This window comes from Ranitomeya variabilis, chromosome 1, assembly GCF_051348905.1.
Source record: "Ranitomeya variabilis isolate aRanVar5 chromosome 1, aRanVar5.hap1, whole genome shotgun sequence".
Lineage (NCBI taxonomy): Eukaryota > Metazoa > Chordata > Amphibia > Anura > Dendrobatidae > Ranitomeya > Ranitomeya variabilis.
Window position 1 is genome coordinate 69,578,633 of NC_135232.1, and position 13,111 is coordinate 69,591,743.

The window sequence follows — 13,111 nt, forward strand, 5'->3', positions numbered from 1 at the left end:
GGGATGCTGCAGGTGCCCTCCCGTGAGCGAGCGGGCGGGCCTGCCTGCCCCTGCAGACAAGCAGAGCAAGCCATGTCGTCACCAAGTCAATGAGATGCAAATGAGGTGATCATTCCCCACCAGCCAGGGGGCCAAAAAAGGGCCAAAGTGTCAAGCAAAGGCAACAACCTCAAACAAACCAAGAAAGCAGCGACACGACACAGGGAAGGTGGCATCCTTCCCCCACAAGGGGGAGCCAAAGGCCACATCTGCCTGCTTTGAGCTTCTCCAAAGTCTCACTTTGGCTCAGCAGAGCATCTTTAGTGTTCTGTCTTTGACCATAGGAAATCAGGGGAAAGCGCGAACGCAGTCCCCCACTACCACAAATTATGCAGTCGAGTTTCCCGCATTTGGGGAAATCGCAGGGGTCAGCACACCCGGAGTGCAATGGATGAGCCTCACCCTGGGAGAACCACCTTAGTGATCATAGTATCTCCCCTGCCAGGTAAGTATGAGTTGGGGCCCGCCGGCCCGACGAGCGCCCCTCCGACGCAGCTCCCCAACATCGCGGAGTCTCGGGCCCGAAAGGGAGGGGGCGGGGGTGGCGTTCGGCACAGACCGCACGGAGGCTCCTCGAGTGGGAGGCGCCGGTCGCTCCCGACGCCCACTCCGCCCCCCCCCAGGGCAGGCCGAGCTCAAGTCCAAAGCCGCCCAAGATGCACAGCAGCAGCCTGAGTCATTTGCATAGAGGAGCGTTGGCTCCGCCCCAGCAGCCTCACGCTGCTGCGCTGGCCTGAGAACATGCTGTAGACAGCTCGAGCTCCAGCTGCCGGCCGGCACCCTCTCGTGACTCGCTCATCTCCGCTCAAGAGGATGCACGCTGGAGGGAGGCTCAAGGGCAGGAGGCCCAAACCGCAGCAGATAGCCGCGCACCAGCGGCCCACTCACAGGTCCAGCTCCAGCCCGAAGGCTGCGAGATGGGGATGCTGCAGGTGCCCTCCCGTGAGCGAGCGGGCGGGCCTGCCTGCCCCTGCAGACAAGCAGAGCAAGCCATGTCGTCACCAAGTCAATGAGATGCAAATGAGGTGATCATTCCCCACCAGCCAGGGGGCCAAAAAAGGGCCAAAGTGTCAAGCAAAGGCAACAACCTCAAACAAACCAAGAAAGCAGCGACACGACACAGGGAAGGTGGCATCCTTCCCCCACAAGGGGGAGCCAAAGGCCACATCTGCCTGCTTTGAGCTTCTCCAAAGTCTCACTTTGGCTCAGCAGAGCATCTTTAGTGTTCTGTCTTTGACCATAGGAAATCAGGGGAAAGCGCGAACGCAGTCCCCCACTACCACAAATTATGCAGTCGAGTTTCCCGCATTTGGGGAAATCGCAGGGGTCAGCACACCCGGAGTGCAATGGATGAGCCTCACCCTGGGAGAACCACCTTAGTGATCATGGTATCTCCCCTGCCAGGTAAGTATGAGTTGGGGCCCGCCGGCCCGACGAGCGCCCCTCCGACGCAGCTCCCCAACATCGCGGAGTCTCGGGCCCGAAAGGGAGGGGGCGGGGGTGGCGTTCGGCACAGACCGCACGGAGGCTCCTCGAGTGGGAGGCGCCGGTCGCTCCCGACGCCCACTCCGCCCCCCCCCAGGGCAGGCCGAGCTCAAGTCCAAAGCCGCCCAAGATGCACAGCAGCAGCCTGAGTCATTTGCATAGAGGAGCGTTGGCTCCGCCCCAGCAGCCTCACGCTGCTGCGCTGGCCTGAGAACATGCTGTAGACAGCTCGAGCTCCAGCTGCCGGCCGGCACCCTCTCGTGACTCGCTCATCTCCGCTCAAGAGGATGCACGCTGGAGGGAGGCTCAAGGGCAGGAGGCCCAAACCGCAGCAGATAGCCGCGCACCAGCGGCCCACTCACAGGTCCAGCTCCAGCCCGAAGGCTGCGAGATGGGGATGCTGCAGGTGCCCTCCCGTGAGCGAGCGGGCGGGCCTGCCTGCCCCTGCAGACAAGCAGAGCAAGCCATGTCGTCACCAAGTCAATGAGATGCAAATGAGGTGATCATTCCCCACCAGCCAGGGGGCCAAAAAAGGGCCAAAGTGTCAAGCAAAGGCAACAACCTCAAACAAACCAAGAAAGCAGCGACACGACACAGGGAAGGTGGCATCCTTCCCCCACAAGGGGGAGCCAAAGGCCACATCTGCCTGCTTTGAGCTTCTCCAAAGTCTCACTTTGGCTCAGCAGAGCATCTTTAGTGTTCTGTCTTTGACCATAGGAAATCAGGGGAAAGCGCGAACGCAGTCCCCCACTACCACAAATTATGCAGTCGAGTTTCCCGCATTTGGGGAAATCGCAGGGGTCAGCACACCCGGAGTGCAATGGATGAGCCTCACCCTGGGAGAACCACCTTAGTGATCATGGTATCTCCCCTGCCAGGTAAGTATGAGTTGGGGCCCGCCGGCCCGACGAGCGCCCCTCCGACGCAGCTCCCCAACATCGCGGAGTCTCGGGCCCGAAAGGGAGGGGGCGGGGGTGGCGTTCGGCACAGACCGCACGGAGGCTCCTCGAGTGGGAGGCGCCGGTCGCTCCCGACGCCCACTCCGCCCCCCCCCAGGGCAGGCCGAGCTCAAGTCCAAAGCCGCCCAAGATGCACAGCAGCAGCCTGAGTCATTTGCATAGAGGAGCGTTGGCTCCGCCCCAGCAGCCTCACGCTGCTGCGCTGGCCTGAGAACATGCTGTAGACAGCTCGAGCTCCAGCTGCCGGCCGGCACCCTCTCGTGACTCGCTCATCTCCGCTCAAGAGGATGCACGCTGGAGGGAGGCTCAAGGGCAGGAGGCCCAAACCGCAGCAGATAGCCGCGCACCAGCGGCCCACTCACAGGTCCAGCTCCAGCCCGAAGGCTGCGAGATGGGGATGCTGCAGGTGCCCTCCCGTGAGCGAGCGGGCGGGCCTGCCTGCCCCTGCAGACAAGCAGAGCAAGCCATGTCGTCACCAAGTCAATGAGATGCAAATGAGGTGATCATTCCCCACCAGCCAGGGGGCCAAAAAAGGGCCAAAGTGTCAAGCAAAGGCAACAACCTCAAACAAACCAAGAAAGCAGCGACACGACACAGGGAAGGTGGCATCCTTCCCCCACAAGGGGGAGCCAAAGGCCACATCTGCCTGCTTTGAGCTTCTCCAAAGTCTCACTTTGGCTCAGCAGAGCATCTTTAGTGTTCTGTCTTTGACCATAGGAAATCAGGGGAAAGCGCGAACGCAGTCCCCCACTACCACAAATTATGCAGTCGAGTTTCCCGCATTTGGGGAAATCGCAGGGGTCAGCACACCCGGAGTGCAATGGATGAGCCTCACCCTGGGAGAACCACCTTAGTGATCATGGTATCTCCCCTGCCAGGTAAGTATGAGTTGGGGCCCGCCGGCCCGACGAGCGCCCCTCCGACGCAGCTCCCCAACATCGCGGAGTCTCGGGCCCGAAAGGGAGGGGGCGGGGGTGGCGTTCGGCACAGACCGCACGGAGGCTCCTCGAGTGGGAGGCGCCGGTCGCTCCCGACGCCCACTCCGCCCCCCCCCAGGGCAGGCCGAGCTCAAGTCCAAAGCCGCCCAAGATGCACAGCAGCAGCCTGAGTCATTTGCATAGAGGAGCGTTGGCTCCGCCCCAGCAGCCTCACGCTGCTGCGCTGGCCTGAGAACATGCTGTAGACAGCTCGAGCTCCAGCTGCCGGCCGGCACCCTCTCGTGACTCGCTCATCTCCGCTCAAGAGGATGCACGCTGGAGGGAGGCTCAAGGGCAGGAGGCCCAAACCGCAGCAGATAGCCGCGCACCAGCGGCCCACTCACAGGTCCAGCTCCAGCCCGAAGGCTGCGAGATGGGGATGCTGCAGGTGCCCTCCCGTGAGCGAGCGAGCGGGCGGGCCTGCCTGCCCCTGCAGACAAGCAGAGCAAGCCATGTCGTCACCAAGTCAATGAGATGCAAATGAGGTGATCATTCCCCACCAGCCAGGGGGCCAAAAAAGGGCCAAAGTGTCAAGCAAAGGCAACAACCTCAAACAAACCAAGAAAGCAGCGACACGACACAGGGAAGGTGGCATCCTTCCCCCACAAGGGGGAGCCAAAGGCCACATCTGCCTGCTTTGAGCTTCTCCAAAGTCTCACTTTGGCTCAGCAGAGCATCTTTAGTGTTCTGTCTTTGACCATAGGAAATCAGGGGAAAGCGCGAACGCAGTCCCCCACTACCACAAATTATGCAGTCGAGTTTCCCGCATTTGGGGAAATCGCAGGGGTCAGCACACCCGGAGTGCAATGGATGAGCCTCACCCTGGGAGAACCACCTTAGTGATCATGGTATCTCCCCTGCCAGGTAAGTATGAGTTGGGGCCCGCCGGCCCGACGAGCGCCCCTCCGACGCAGCTCCCCAACATCGCGGAGTCTCGGGCCCGAAAGGGAGGGGGCGGGGGTGGCGTTCGGCACAGACCGCACGGAGGCTCCTCGAGTGGGAGGCGCCGGTCGCTCCCGACGCCCACTCCGCCCCCCCCCAGGGCAGGCCGAGCTCAAGTCCAAAGCCGCCCAAGATGCACAGCAGCAGCCTGAGTCATTTGCATAGAGGAGCGTTGGCTCCGCCCCAGCAGCCTCACGCTGCTGCGCTGGCCTGAGAACATGCTGTAGACAGCTCGAGCTCCAGCTGCCGGCCGGCACCCTCTCGTGACTCGCTCATCTCCGCTCAAGAGGATGCACGCTGGAGGGAGGCTCAAGGGCAGGAGGCCCAAACCGCAGCAGATAGCCGCGCACCAGCGGCCCACTCACAGGTCCAGCTCCAGCCCGAAGGCTGCGAGATGGGGATGCTGCAGGTGCCCTCCCGTGAGCGAGCGGGCGGGCCTGCCTGCCCCTGCAGACAAGCAGAGCAAGCCATGTCGTCACCAAGTCAATGAGATGCAAATGAGGTGATCATTCCCCACCAGCCAGGGGGCCAAAAAAGGGCCAAAGTGTCAAGCAAAGGCAACAACCTCAAACAAACCAAGAAAGCAGCGACACGACACAGGGAAGGTGGCATCCTTCCCCCACAAGGGGGAGCCAAAGGCCACATCTGCCTGCTTTGAGCTTCTCCAAAGTCTCACTTTGGCTCAGCAGAGCATCTTTAGTGTTCTGTCTTTGACCATAGGAAATCAGGGGAAAGCGCGAACGCAGTCCCCCACTACCACAAATTATGCAGTCGAGTTTCCCGCATTTGGGGAAATCGCAGGGGTCAGCACACCCGGAGTGCAATGGATGAGCCTCACCCTGGGAGAACCACCTTAGGCTACGTTCACATTTGCGGTGTGCGCCGCAGCGTCGCCGCCGCAACGCACAGCGCAAATGTGAACACATGCACAACGCAGCTTTTTGCGCCGCATGCGTCCTTTTTTTCATTGATTTTGGACGCAGCAAAAATGCAACTTGCTGCGTCCTCCGCGACCCGACGCGGGCGCCGCAGGGACGCATGCGGCGCAAAAAGCAAGTGCACCGCATGTCCATGCGCCCCCATGTTAAATATAGGGGCGCATGATGCATGCGGCGCCGCTGCGGCGCCCGCCGCTGCGGCGGGCGCCGCTAATGTGAACGTAGCCTTAGTGATCATGGTATCTCCCCTGCCAGGTAAGTATGAGTTGGGGCCCGCCGGCCCGACGAGCGCCCCTCCGACGCAGCTCCCCAACATCGCGGAGTCTCGGGCCCGAAAGGGAGGGGGCGGGGGTGGCGTTCGGCACAGACCGCACGGAGGCTCCTCGAGTGGGAGGCGCCGGTCGCTCCCGACGCCCACTCCGCCCCCCCCCAGGGCAGGCCGAGCTCAAGTCCAAAGCCGCCCAAGATGCACAGCAGCAGCCTGAGTCATTTGCATAGAGGAGCGTTGGCTCCGCCCCAGCAGCCTCACGCTGCTGCGCTGGCCTGAGAACATGCTGTAGACAGCTCGAGCTCCAGCTGCCGGCCGGCACCCTCTCGTGACTCGCTCATCTCCGCTCAAGAGGATGCACGCTGGAGGGAGGCTCAAGGGCAGGAGGCCCAAACCGCAGCAGATAGCCGCGCACCAGCGGCCCACTCACAGGTCCAGCTCCAGCCCGAAGGCTGCGAGATGGGGATGCTGCAGGTGCCCTCCCGTGAGCGAGCGGGCGGGCCTGCCTGCCCCTGCAGACAAGCAGAGCAAGCCATGTCGTCACCAAGTCAATGAGATGCAAATGAGGTGATCATTCCCCACCAGCCAGGGGGCCAAAAAAGGGCCAAAGTGTCAAGCAAAGGCAACAACCTCAAACAAACCAAGAAAGCAGCGACACGACACAGGGAAGGTGGCATCCTTCCCCCACAAGGGGGAGCCAAAGGCCACATCTGCCTGCTTTGAGCTTCTCCAAAGTCTCACTTTGGCTCAGCAGAGCATCTTTAGTGTTCTGTCTTTGACCATAGGAAATCAGGGGAAAGCGCGAACGCAGTCCCCCACTACCACAAATTATGCAGTCGAGTTTCCCGCATTTGCGGAAATCGCAGGGGTCAGCACACCCGGAGTGCAATGGATGAGCCTCACCCTGGGAGAACCACCTTAGTGATCATGGTATCTCCCCTGCCAGGTAAGTATGAGTTGGGGCCCGCCGGCCCGACGAGCGCCCCTCCGACGCAGCTCCCCAACATCGCGGAGTCTCGGGCCCGAAAGGGAGGGGGCGGGGGTGGCGTTCGGCACAGACCGCACGGAGGCTCCTCGAGTGGGAGGCGCCGGTCGCTCCCGACGCCCACTCCGCCCCCCCCCAGGGCAGGCCGAGCTCAAGTCCAAAGCCGCCCAAGATGCACAGCAGCAGCCTGAGTCATTTGCATAGAGGAGCGTTGGCTCCGCCCCAGCAGCCTCACGCTGCTGCGCTGGCCTGAGAACATGCTGTAGACAGCTCGAGCTCCAGCTGCCGGCCGGCACCCTCTCGTGACTCGCTCATCTCCACTCAAGAGGATGCACGCTGGAGGGAGGCTCAAGGGCAGGAGGCCCAAACCGCAGCAGATAGCCGCGCACCAGCGGCCCACTCACAGGTCCAGCTCCAGCCCGAAGGCTGCGAGATGGGGATGCTGCAGGTGCCCTCCCGTGAGCGAGCGGGCGGGCCTGCCTGCCCCTGCAGACAAGCAGAGCAAGCCATGTCGTCACCAAGTCAATGAGATGCAAATGAGGTGATCATTCCCCACCAGCCAGGGGGCCAAAAAAGGGCCAAAGTGTCAAGCAAAGGCAACAACCTCAAACAAACCAAGAAAGCAGCGACACGACACAGGGAAGGTGGCATCCTTCCCCCACAAGGGGGAGCCAAAGGCCACATCTGCCTGCTTTGAGCTTCTCCAAAGTCTCACTTTGGCTCAGCAGAGCATCTTTAGTGTTCTGTCTTTGACCATAGGAAATCAGGGGAAAGCGCGAACGCAGTCCCCCACTACCACAAATTATGCAGTCGAGTTTCCCGCATTTGGGGAAATCGCAGGGGTCAGCACACCCGGAGTGCAATGGATGAGCCTCACCCTGGGAGAACCACCTTAGTGATCATGGTATCTCCCCTGCCAGGTAAGTATGAGTTGGGGCCCGCCGGCCCGACGAGCGCCCCTCCGACGCAGCTCCCCAACATCGCGGAGTCTCGGGCCCGAAAGGGAGGGGGCGGGGGTGGCGTTCGGCACAGACCGCACGGAGGCTCCTCGAGTGGGAGGCGCCGGTCGCTCCCGACGCCCACTCCGCCCCCCCCCAGGGCAGGCCGAGCTCAAGTCCAAAGCCGCCCAAGATGCACAGCAGCAGCCTGAGTCATTTGCATAGAGGAGCGTTGGCTCCGCCCCAGCAGCCTCACGCTGCTGCGCTGGCCTGAGAACATGCTGTAGACAGCTCGAGCTCCAGCTGCCGGCCGGCACCCTCTCGTGACTCGCTCATCTCCGCTCAAGAGGATGCACGCTGGAGGGAGGCTCAAGGGCAGGAGGCCCAAACCGCAGCAGATAGCCGCGCACCAGCGGCCCACTCACAGGTCCAGCTCCAGCCCGAAGGCTGCGAGATGGGGATGCTGCAGGTGCCCTCCCGTGAGCGAGCGGGCGGGCCTGCCTGCCCCTGCAGACAAGCAGAGCAAGCCATGTCGTCACCAAGTCAATGAGATGCAAATGAGGTGATCATTCCCCACCAGCCAGGGGGCCAAAAAAGGGCCAAAGTGTCAAGCAAAGGCAACAACCTCAAACAAACCAAGAAAGCAGCGACACGACACAGGGAAGGTGGCATCCTTCCCCCACAAGGGGGAGCCAAAGGCCACATCTGCCTGCTTTGAGCTTCTCCAAAGTCTCACTTTGGCTCAGCAGAGCATCTTTAGTGTTCTGTCTTTGACCATAGGAAATCAGGGGAAAGCGCGAACGCAGTCCCCCACTACCACAAATTATGCAGTCGAGTTTCCCGCATTTGGGGAAATCGCAGGGGTCAGCACACCCGGAGTGCAATGGATGAGCCTCACCCTGGGAGAACCACCTTAGTGATCATGGTATCTCCCCTGCCAGGTAAGTATGAGTTGGGGCCCGCCGGCCCGACGAGCGCCCCTCCGACGCAGCTCCCCAACATCGCGGAGTCTCGGGCCCGAAAGGGAGGGGGCGGGGGTGGCGTTCGGCACAGACCGCACGGAGGCTCCTCGAGTGGGAGGCGCCGGTCGCTCCCGACGCCCACTCCGCCCCCCCCCAGGGCAGGCCGAGCTCAAGTCCAAAGCCGCCCAAGATGCACAGCAGCAGCCTGAGTCATTTGCATAGAGGAGCGTTGGCTCCGCCCCAGCAGCCTCACGCTGCTGCGCTGGCCTGAGAACATGCTGTAGACAGCTCGAGCTCCAGCTGCCGGCCGGCACCCTCTCGTGACTCGCTCATCTCCGCTCAAGAGGATGCACGCTGGAGGGAGGCTCAAGGGCAGGAGGCCCAAACCGCAGCAGATAGCCGCGCACCAGCGGCCCACTCACAGGTCCAGCTCCAGCCCGAAGGCTGCGAGATGGGGATGCTGCAGGTGCCCTCCCGTGAGCGAGCGGGCGGGCCTGCCTGCCCCTGCAGACAAGCAGAGCAAGCCATGTCGTCACCAAGTCAATGAGATGCAAATGAGGTGATCATTCCCCACCAGCCAGGGGGCCAAAAAAGGGCCAAAGTGTCAAGCAAAGGCAACAACCTCAAACAAACCAAGAAAGCAGCGACACGACACAGGGAAGGTGGCATCCTTCCCCCACAAGGGGGAGCCAAAGGCCACATCTGCCTGCTTTGAGCTTCTCCAAAGTCTCACTTTGGCTCAGCAGAGCATCTTTAGTGTTCTGTCTTTGACCATAGGAAATCAGGGGAAAGCGCTAACGCAGTCCCCCACTACCACAAATTATGCAGTCGAGTTTCCCGCATTTGGGGAAATCGCAGGGGTCAGCACACCCGGAGTGCAATGGATGAGCCTCACCCTGGGAGAACCACCTTAGTGATCATGGTATCTCCCCTGCCAGGTAAGTATGAGTTGGGGCCCGCCGGCCCGACGAGCGCCCCTCCGACGCAGCTCCCCAACATCGCGGAGTCTCGGGCCCGAAAGGGAGGGGGCGGGGGTGGCGTTCGGCACAGACCGCACGGAGGCTCCTCGAGTGGGAGGCGCCGGTCGCTCCCGACGCCCACTCCGCCCCCCCTCAGGGCAGGCCGAGCTCAAGTCCAAAGCCGCCCAAGATGCACAGCAGCAGCCTGAGTCATTTGCATAGAGGAGCGTTGGCTCCGCCCCAGCAGCCTCACGCTGCTGCGCTGGCCTGAGAACATGCTGTAGACAGCTCGAGCTCCAGCTGCCGGCCGGCACCCTCTCGTGACTCGCTCATCTCCGCTCAAGAGGATGCACGCTGGAGGGAGGCTCAAGGGCAGGAGGCCCAAACCGCAGCAGATAGCCGCGCACCAGCGGCCCACTCACAGGTCCAGCTCCAGCCCGAAGGCTGCGAGATGGGGATGCTGCAGGTGCCCTCCCGTGAGCGAGCGGGCGGGCCTGCCTGCCCCTGCAGACAAGCAGAGCAAGCCATGTCGTCACCAAGTCAATGAGATGCAAATGAGGTGATCATTCCCCACCAGCCAGGGGGCCAAAAAAGGGCCAAAGTGTCAAGCAAAGGCAACAACCTCAAACAAACCAAGAAAGCAGCGACACGACACAGGGAAGGTGGCATCCTTCCCCCACAAGGGGGAGCCAAAGGCCACATCTGCCTGCTTTGAGCTTCTCCAAAGTCTCACTTTGGCTCAGCAGAGCATCTTTAGTGTTCTGTCTTTGACCATAGGAAATCAGGGGAAAGCGCGAACGCAGTCCCCCACTACCACAAATTATGCAGTCGAGTTTCCCGCATTTGGGGAAATCGCAGGGGTCAGCACACCCGGAGTGCAATGGATGAGCCTCACCCTGGGAGAACCACCTTAGGCTACGTTCACATTAGCGTTGTGCGACGCAGCGTCGGGCACCGCTGCGGCGACGCATGCGTCATGCGCCCCTATATTTAACATGGGGGCGCATGGACATGCGTTGCACTTGCGTTTTGTGATGCATGCGTCACTGCGGCGCACGCGTCAGGGCGCAGAGGACGCAGCAAGTTGCATTTTTTGTGCGTCCAAAATCAAGCAAAAAAAGGACGCATGCGTCACAAAACAATGCGTTTTGCATGCGTTGTGCGTTGCGTCGCCGATGCGTCGCCGACGCAACACACAACAACGCAAATGTGAACGTAGCCTTAGTGATCATGGTATCTCCCCTGCCAGGTAAGTATGAGTTGGGGCCCGCCGGCCCGACGAGCGCCCCTCCGACGCAGCTCCCCAACATCGCGGAGTCTCGGGCCCGAAAGGGAGGGGGCGGGGGTGGCGTTCGGCACAGACCGCACGGAGGCTCCTCGAGTGGGAGGCGCCGGTCGCTCCCGACGCCCACTCCGCCCCCCCCCAGGGCAGGCCGAGCTCAAGTCCAAAGCCGCCCAAGATGCACAGCAGCAGCCTGAGTCATTTGCATAGAGGAGCGTTGGCTCCGCCCCAGCAGCCTCACGCTGCTGCGCTGGCCTGAGAACATGCTGTAGACAGCTCGAGCTCCAGCTGCCGGCCGGCACCCTCTCGTGACTCGCTCATCTCCGCTCAAGAGGATGCACGCTGGAGGGAGGCTCAAGGGCAGGAGGCCCAAACCGCAGCAGATAGCCGCGCACCAGCGGCCCACTCACAGGTCCAGCTCCAGCCCGAAGGCTGCGAGATGGGGATGCTGCAGGTGCCCTCCCGTGAGCGAGCGGGCGGGCCTGCCTGCCCCTGCAGACAAGCAGAGCAAGCCATGTCGTCACCAAGTCAATGAGATGCAAATGAGGTGATCATTCCCCACCAGCCAGGGGGCCAAAAAAGGGCCAAAGTGTCAAGCAAAGGCAACAACCTCAAACAAACCAAGAAAGCAGCGACACGACACAGGGAAGGTGGCATCCTTCCCCCACAAGGGGGAGCCAAAGGCCACATCTGCCTGCTTTGAGCTTCTCCAAAGTCTCACTTTGGCTCAGCAGAGCATCTTTAGTGTTCTGTCTTTGACCATAGGAAATCAGGGGAAAGCGCGAACGCAGTCCCCCACTACCACAAATTATGCAGTCGAGTTTCCCGCATTTGGGGAAATCGCAGGGGTCAGCACACCCGGAGTGCAATGGATGAGCCTCACCCTGGGAGAACCACCTTAGTGATCATGGTATCTCCCCTGCCAGGTAAGTATGAGTTGGGGCCCGCCGGCCCGACGAGCGCCCCTCCGACGCAGCTCCCCAACATCGCGGAGTCTCGGGCCCGAAAGGGAGGGGGCGGGGGTGGCGTTCGGCACAGACCGCACGGAGGCTCCTCGAGTGGGAGGCGCCGGTCGCTCCCGACGCCCACTCCGCCCCCCCCCAGGGCAGGCCGAGCTCAAGTCCAAAGCCGCCCAAGATGCACAGCAGCAGCCTGAGTCATTTGCATAGAGGAGCGTTGGCTCCGCCCCAGCAGCCTCACGCTGCTGCGCTGGCCTGAGAACATGCTGTAGACAGCTCGAGCTCCAGCTGCCGGCCGGCACCCTCTCGTGACTCGCTCATCTCCGCTCAAGAGGATGCACGCTGGAGGGAGGCTCAAGGGCAGGAGGCCCAAACCGCAGCAGATAGCCGCGCACCAGCGGCCCACTCACAGGTCCAGCTCCAGCCCGAAGGCTGCGAGATGGGGATGCTGCAGGTGCCCTCCCGTGAGCGAGCGGGCGGGCCTGCCTGCCCCTGCAGACAAGCAGAGCAAGCCATGTCGTCACCAAGTCAATGAGATGCAAATGAGGTGATCATTCCCCACCAGCCAGGGGGCCAAAAAAGGGCCAAAGTGTCAAGCAAAGGCAACAACCTCAAACAAACCAAGAAAGCAGCGACACGACACAGGGAAGGTGGCATCCTTCCCCCACAAGGGGGAGCCAAAGGCCACATCTGCCTGCTTTGAGCTTCTCCAAAGTCTCACTTTGGCTCAGCAGAGCATCTTTAGTGTTCTGTCTTTGACCATAGGAAATCAGGGGAAAGCGCGAACGCAGTCCCCCACTACCACAAATTATGCAGTCGAGTTTCCCGCATTTGGGGAAATCGCAGGGGTCAGCACACCCGGAGTGCAATGGATGAGCCTCACCCTGGGAGAACCACCTTAGTGATCATGGTATCTCCCCTGCCAGGTAAGTATGAGTTGGGGCCCGCCGGCCCGACGAGCGCCCCTCCGACGCAGCTCCCCAACATCGCGGAGTCTCGGGCCCGAAAGGGAGGGGGCGGGGGTGGCGTTCGGCACAGACCGCACGGAGGCTCCTCGAGTGGGAGGCGCCGGTCGCTCCCGACGCCCACTCCGCCCCCCCCCAGGGCAGGCCGAGCTCAAGTCCAAAGCCGCCCAAGATGCACAGCAGCAGCCTGAGTCATTTGCATAGAGGAGCGTTGGCTCCGCCCCAGCAGCCTCACGCTGCTGCGCTGGCCTGAGAACATGCTGTAGACAGCTCGAGCTCCAGCTGCCGGCCGGCACCCTCTCGTGACTCGCTCATCTCCGCTCAAGAGGATGCACGCTGGAGGGAGGCTCAAGGGCAGGAGGCCCAAACCGCAGCAGATAGCCGCGCACCAGCGGCCCACTCACAGGTCCAGCTCCAGCCCGAAGGCTGCGAGATGGGGATGCTGCAGGTGCC

General features: G+C 62.0%; 11 non-coding genes and 2 pseudogenes across 11 annotated transcripts; all 13 read right to left on the minus strand.

The window, feature by feature from the left end:
* Positions 1–328: 328 nt before the first annotated feature.
* Positions 329–492, minus strand: LOC143801275 (U1 spliceosomal RNA). Its single transcript, XR_013220893.1, has one exon. It is a non-coding gene; the product is annotated as a U1 spliceosomal RNA (small nuclear RNA).
* A 795-nt stretch (positions 493–1,287) lies between these two features.
* On the minus strand, positions 1,288–1,451 carry LOC143801131 (U1 spliceosomal RNA). The gene has a single exon (XR_013220770.1). It is a non-coding gene; the product is annotated as a U1 spliceosomal RNA (small nuclear RNA).
* Positions 1,452–2,246: 795 nt separating this feature from the next.
* On the minus strand, positions 2,247–2,410 carry LOC143801132 (U1 spliceosomal RNA). The gene has a single exon (XR_013220771.1). It is a non-coding gene; the product is annotated as a U1 spliceosomal RNA (small nuclear RNA).
* A 795-nt stretch (positions 2,411–3,205) lies between these two features.
* On the minus strand, positions 3,206–3,369 carry LOC143801133 (U1 spliceosomal RNA). The gene has a single exon (XR_013220772.1). It is a non-coding gene; the product is annotated as a U1 spliceosomal RNA (small nuclear RNA).
* Positions 3,370–4,168: 799 nt separating this feature from the next.
* On the minus strand, positions 4,169–4,332 carry LOC143801135 (U1 spliceosomal RNA). Its single transcript, XR_013220773.1, has one exon. It is a non-coding gene; the product is annotated as a U1 spliceosomal RNA (small nuclear RNA).
* Positions 4,333–5,127: 795 nt separating this feature from the next.
* On the minus strand, positions 5,128–5,309 carry LOC143801312 (U1 spliceosomal RNA; annotated as a pseudogene).
* A 1,089-nt stretch (positions 5,310–6,398) lies between these two features.
* Positions 6,399–6,562, minus strand: LOC143801288 (U1 spliceosomal RNA). Its single transcript, XR_013220904.1, has one exon. It is a non-coding gene; the product is annotated as a U1 spliceosomal RNA (small nuclear RNA).
* A 795-nt stretch (positions 6,563–7,357) lies between these two features.
* On the minus strand, positions 7,358–7,521 carry LOC143801136 (U1 spliceosomal RNA). Its single transcript, XR_013220774.1, has one exon. It is a non-coding gene; the product is annotated as a U1 spliceosomal RNA (small nuclear RNA).
* Positions 7,522–8,316: 795 nt separating this feature from the next.
* On the minus strand, positions 8,317–8,480 carry LOC143801137 (U1 spliceosomal RNA). Its single transcript, XR_013220775.1, has one exon. It is a non-coding gene; the product is annotated as a U1 spliceosomal RNA (small nuclear RNA).
* Positions 8,481–9,275: 795 nt separating this feature from the next.
* LOC143801270 (U1 spliceosomal RNA) lies at positions 9,276–9,439 on the minus strand. The gene has a single exon (XR_013220889.1). It is a non-coding gene; the product is annotated as a U1 spliceosomal RNA (small nuclear RNA).
* Positions 9,440–10,234: 795 nt separating this feature from the next.
* LOC143801325 (U1 spliceosomal RNA) lies at positions 10,235–10,379 on the minus strand (annotated as a pseudogene).
* Positions 10,380–11,504: 1,125 nt separating this feature from the next.
* Positions 11,505–11,668, minus strand: LOC143801138 (U1 spliceosomal RNA). The gene has a single exon (XR_013220776.1). It is a non-coding gene; the product is annotated as a U1 spliceosomal RNA (small nuclear RNA).
* A 795-nt stretch (positions 11,669–12,463) lies between these two features.
* Positions 12,464–12,627, minus strand: LOC143801139 (U1 spliceosomal RNA). The gene has a single exon (XR_013220777.1). It is a non-coding gene; the product is annotated as a U1 spliceosomal RNA (small nuclear RNA).
* Between the last annotated feature and the right edge of the window lie 484 nt (positions 12,628–13,111).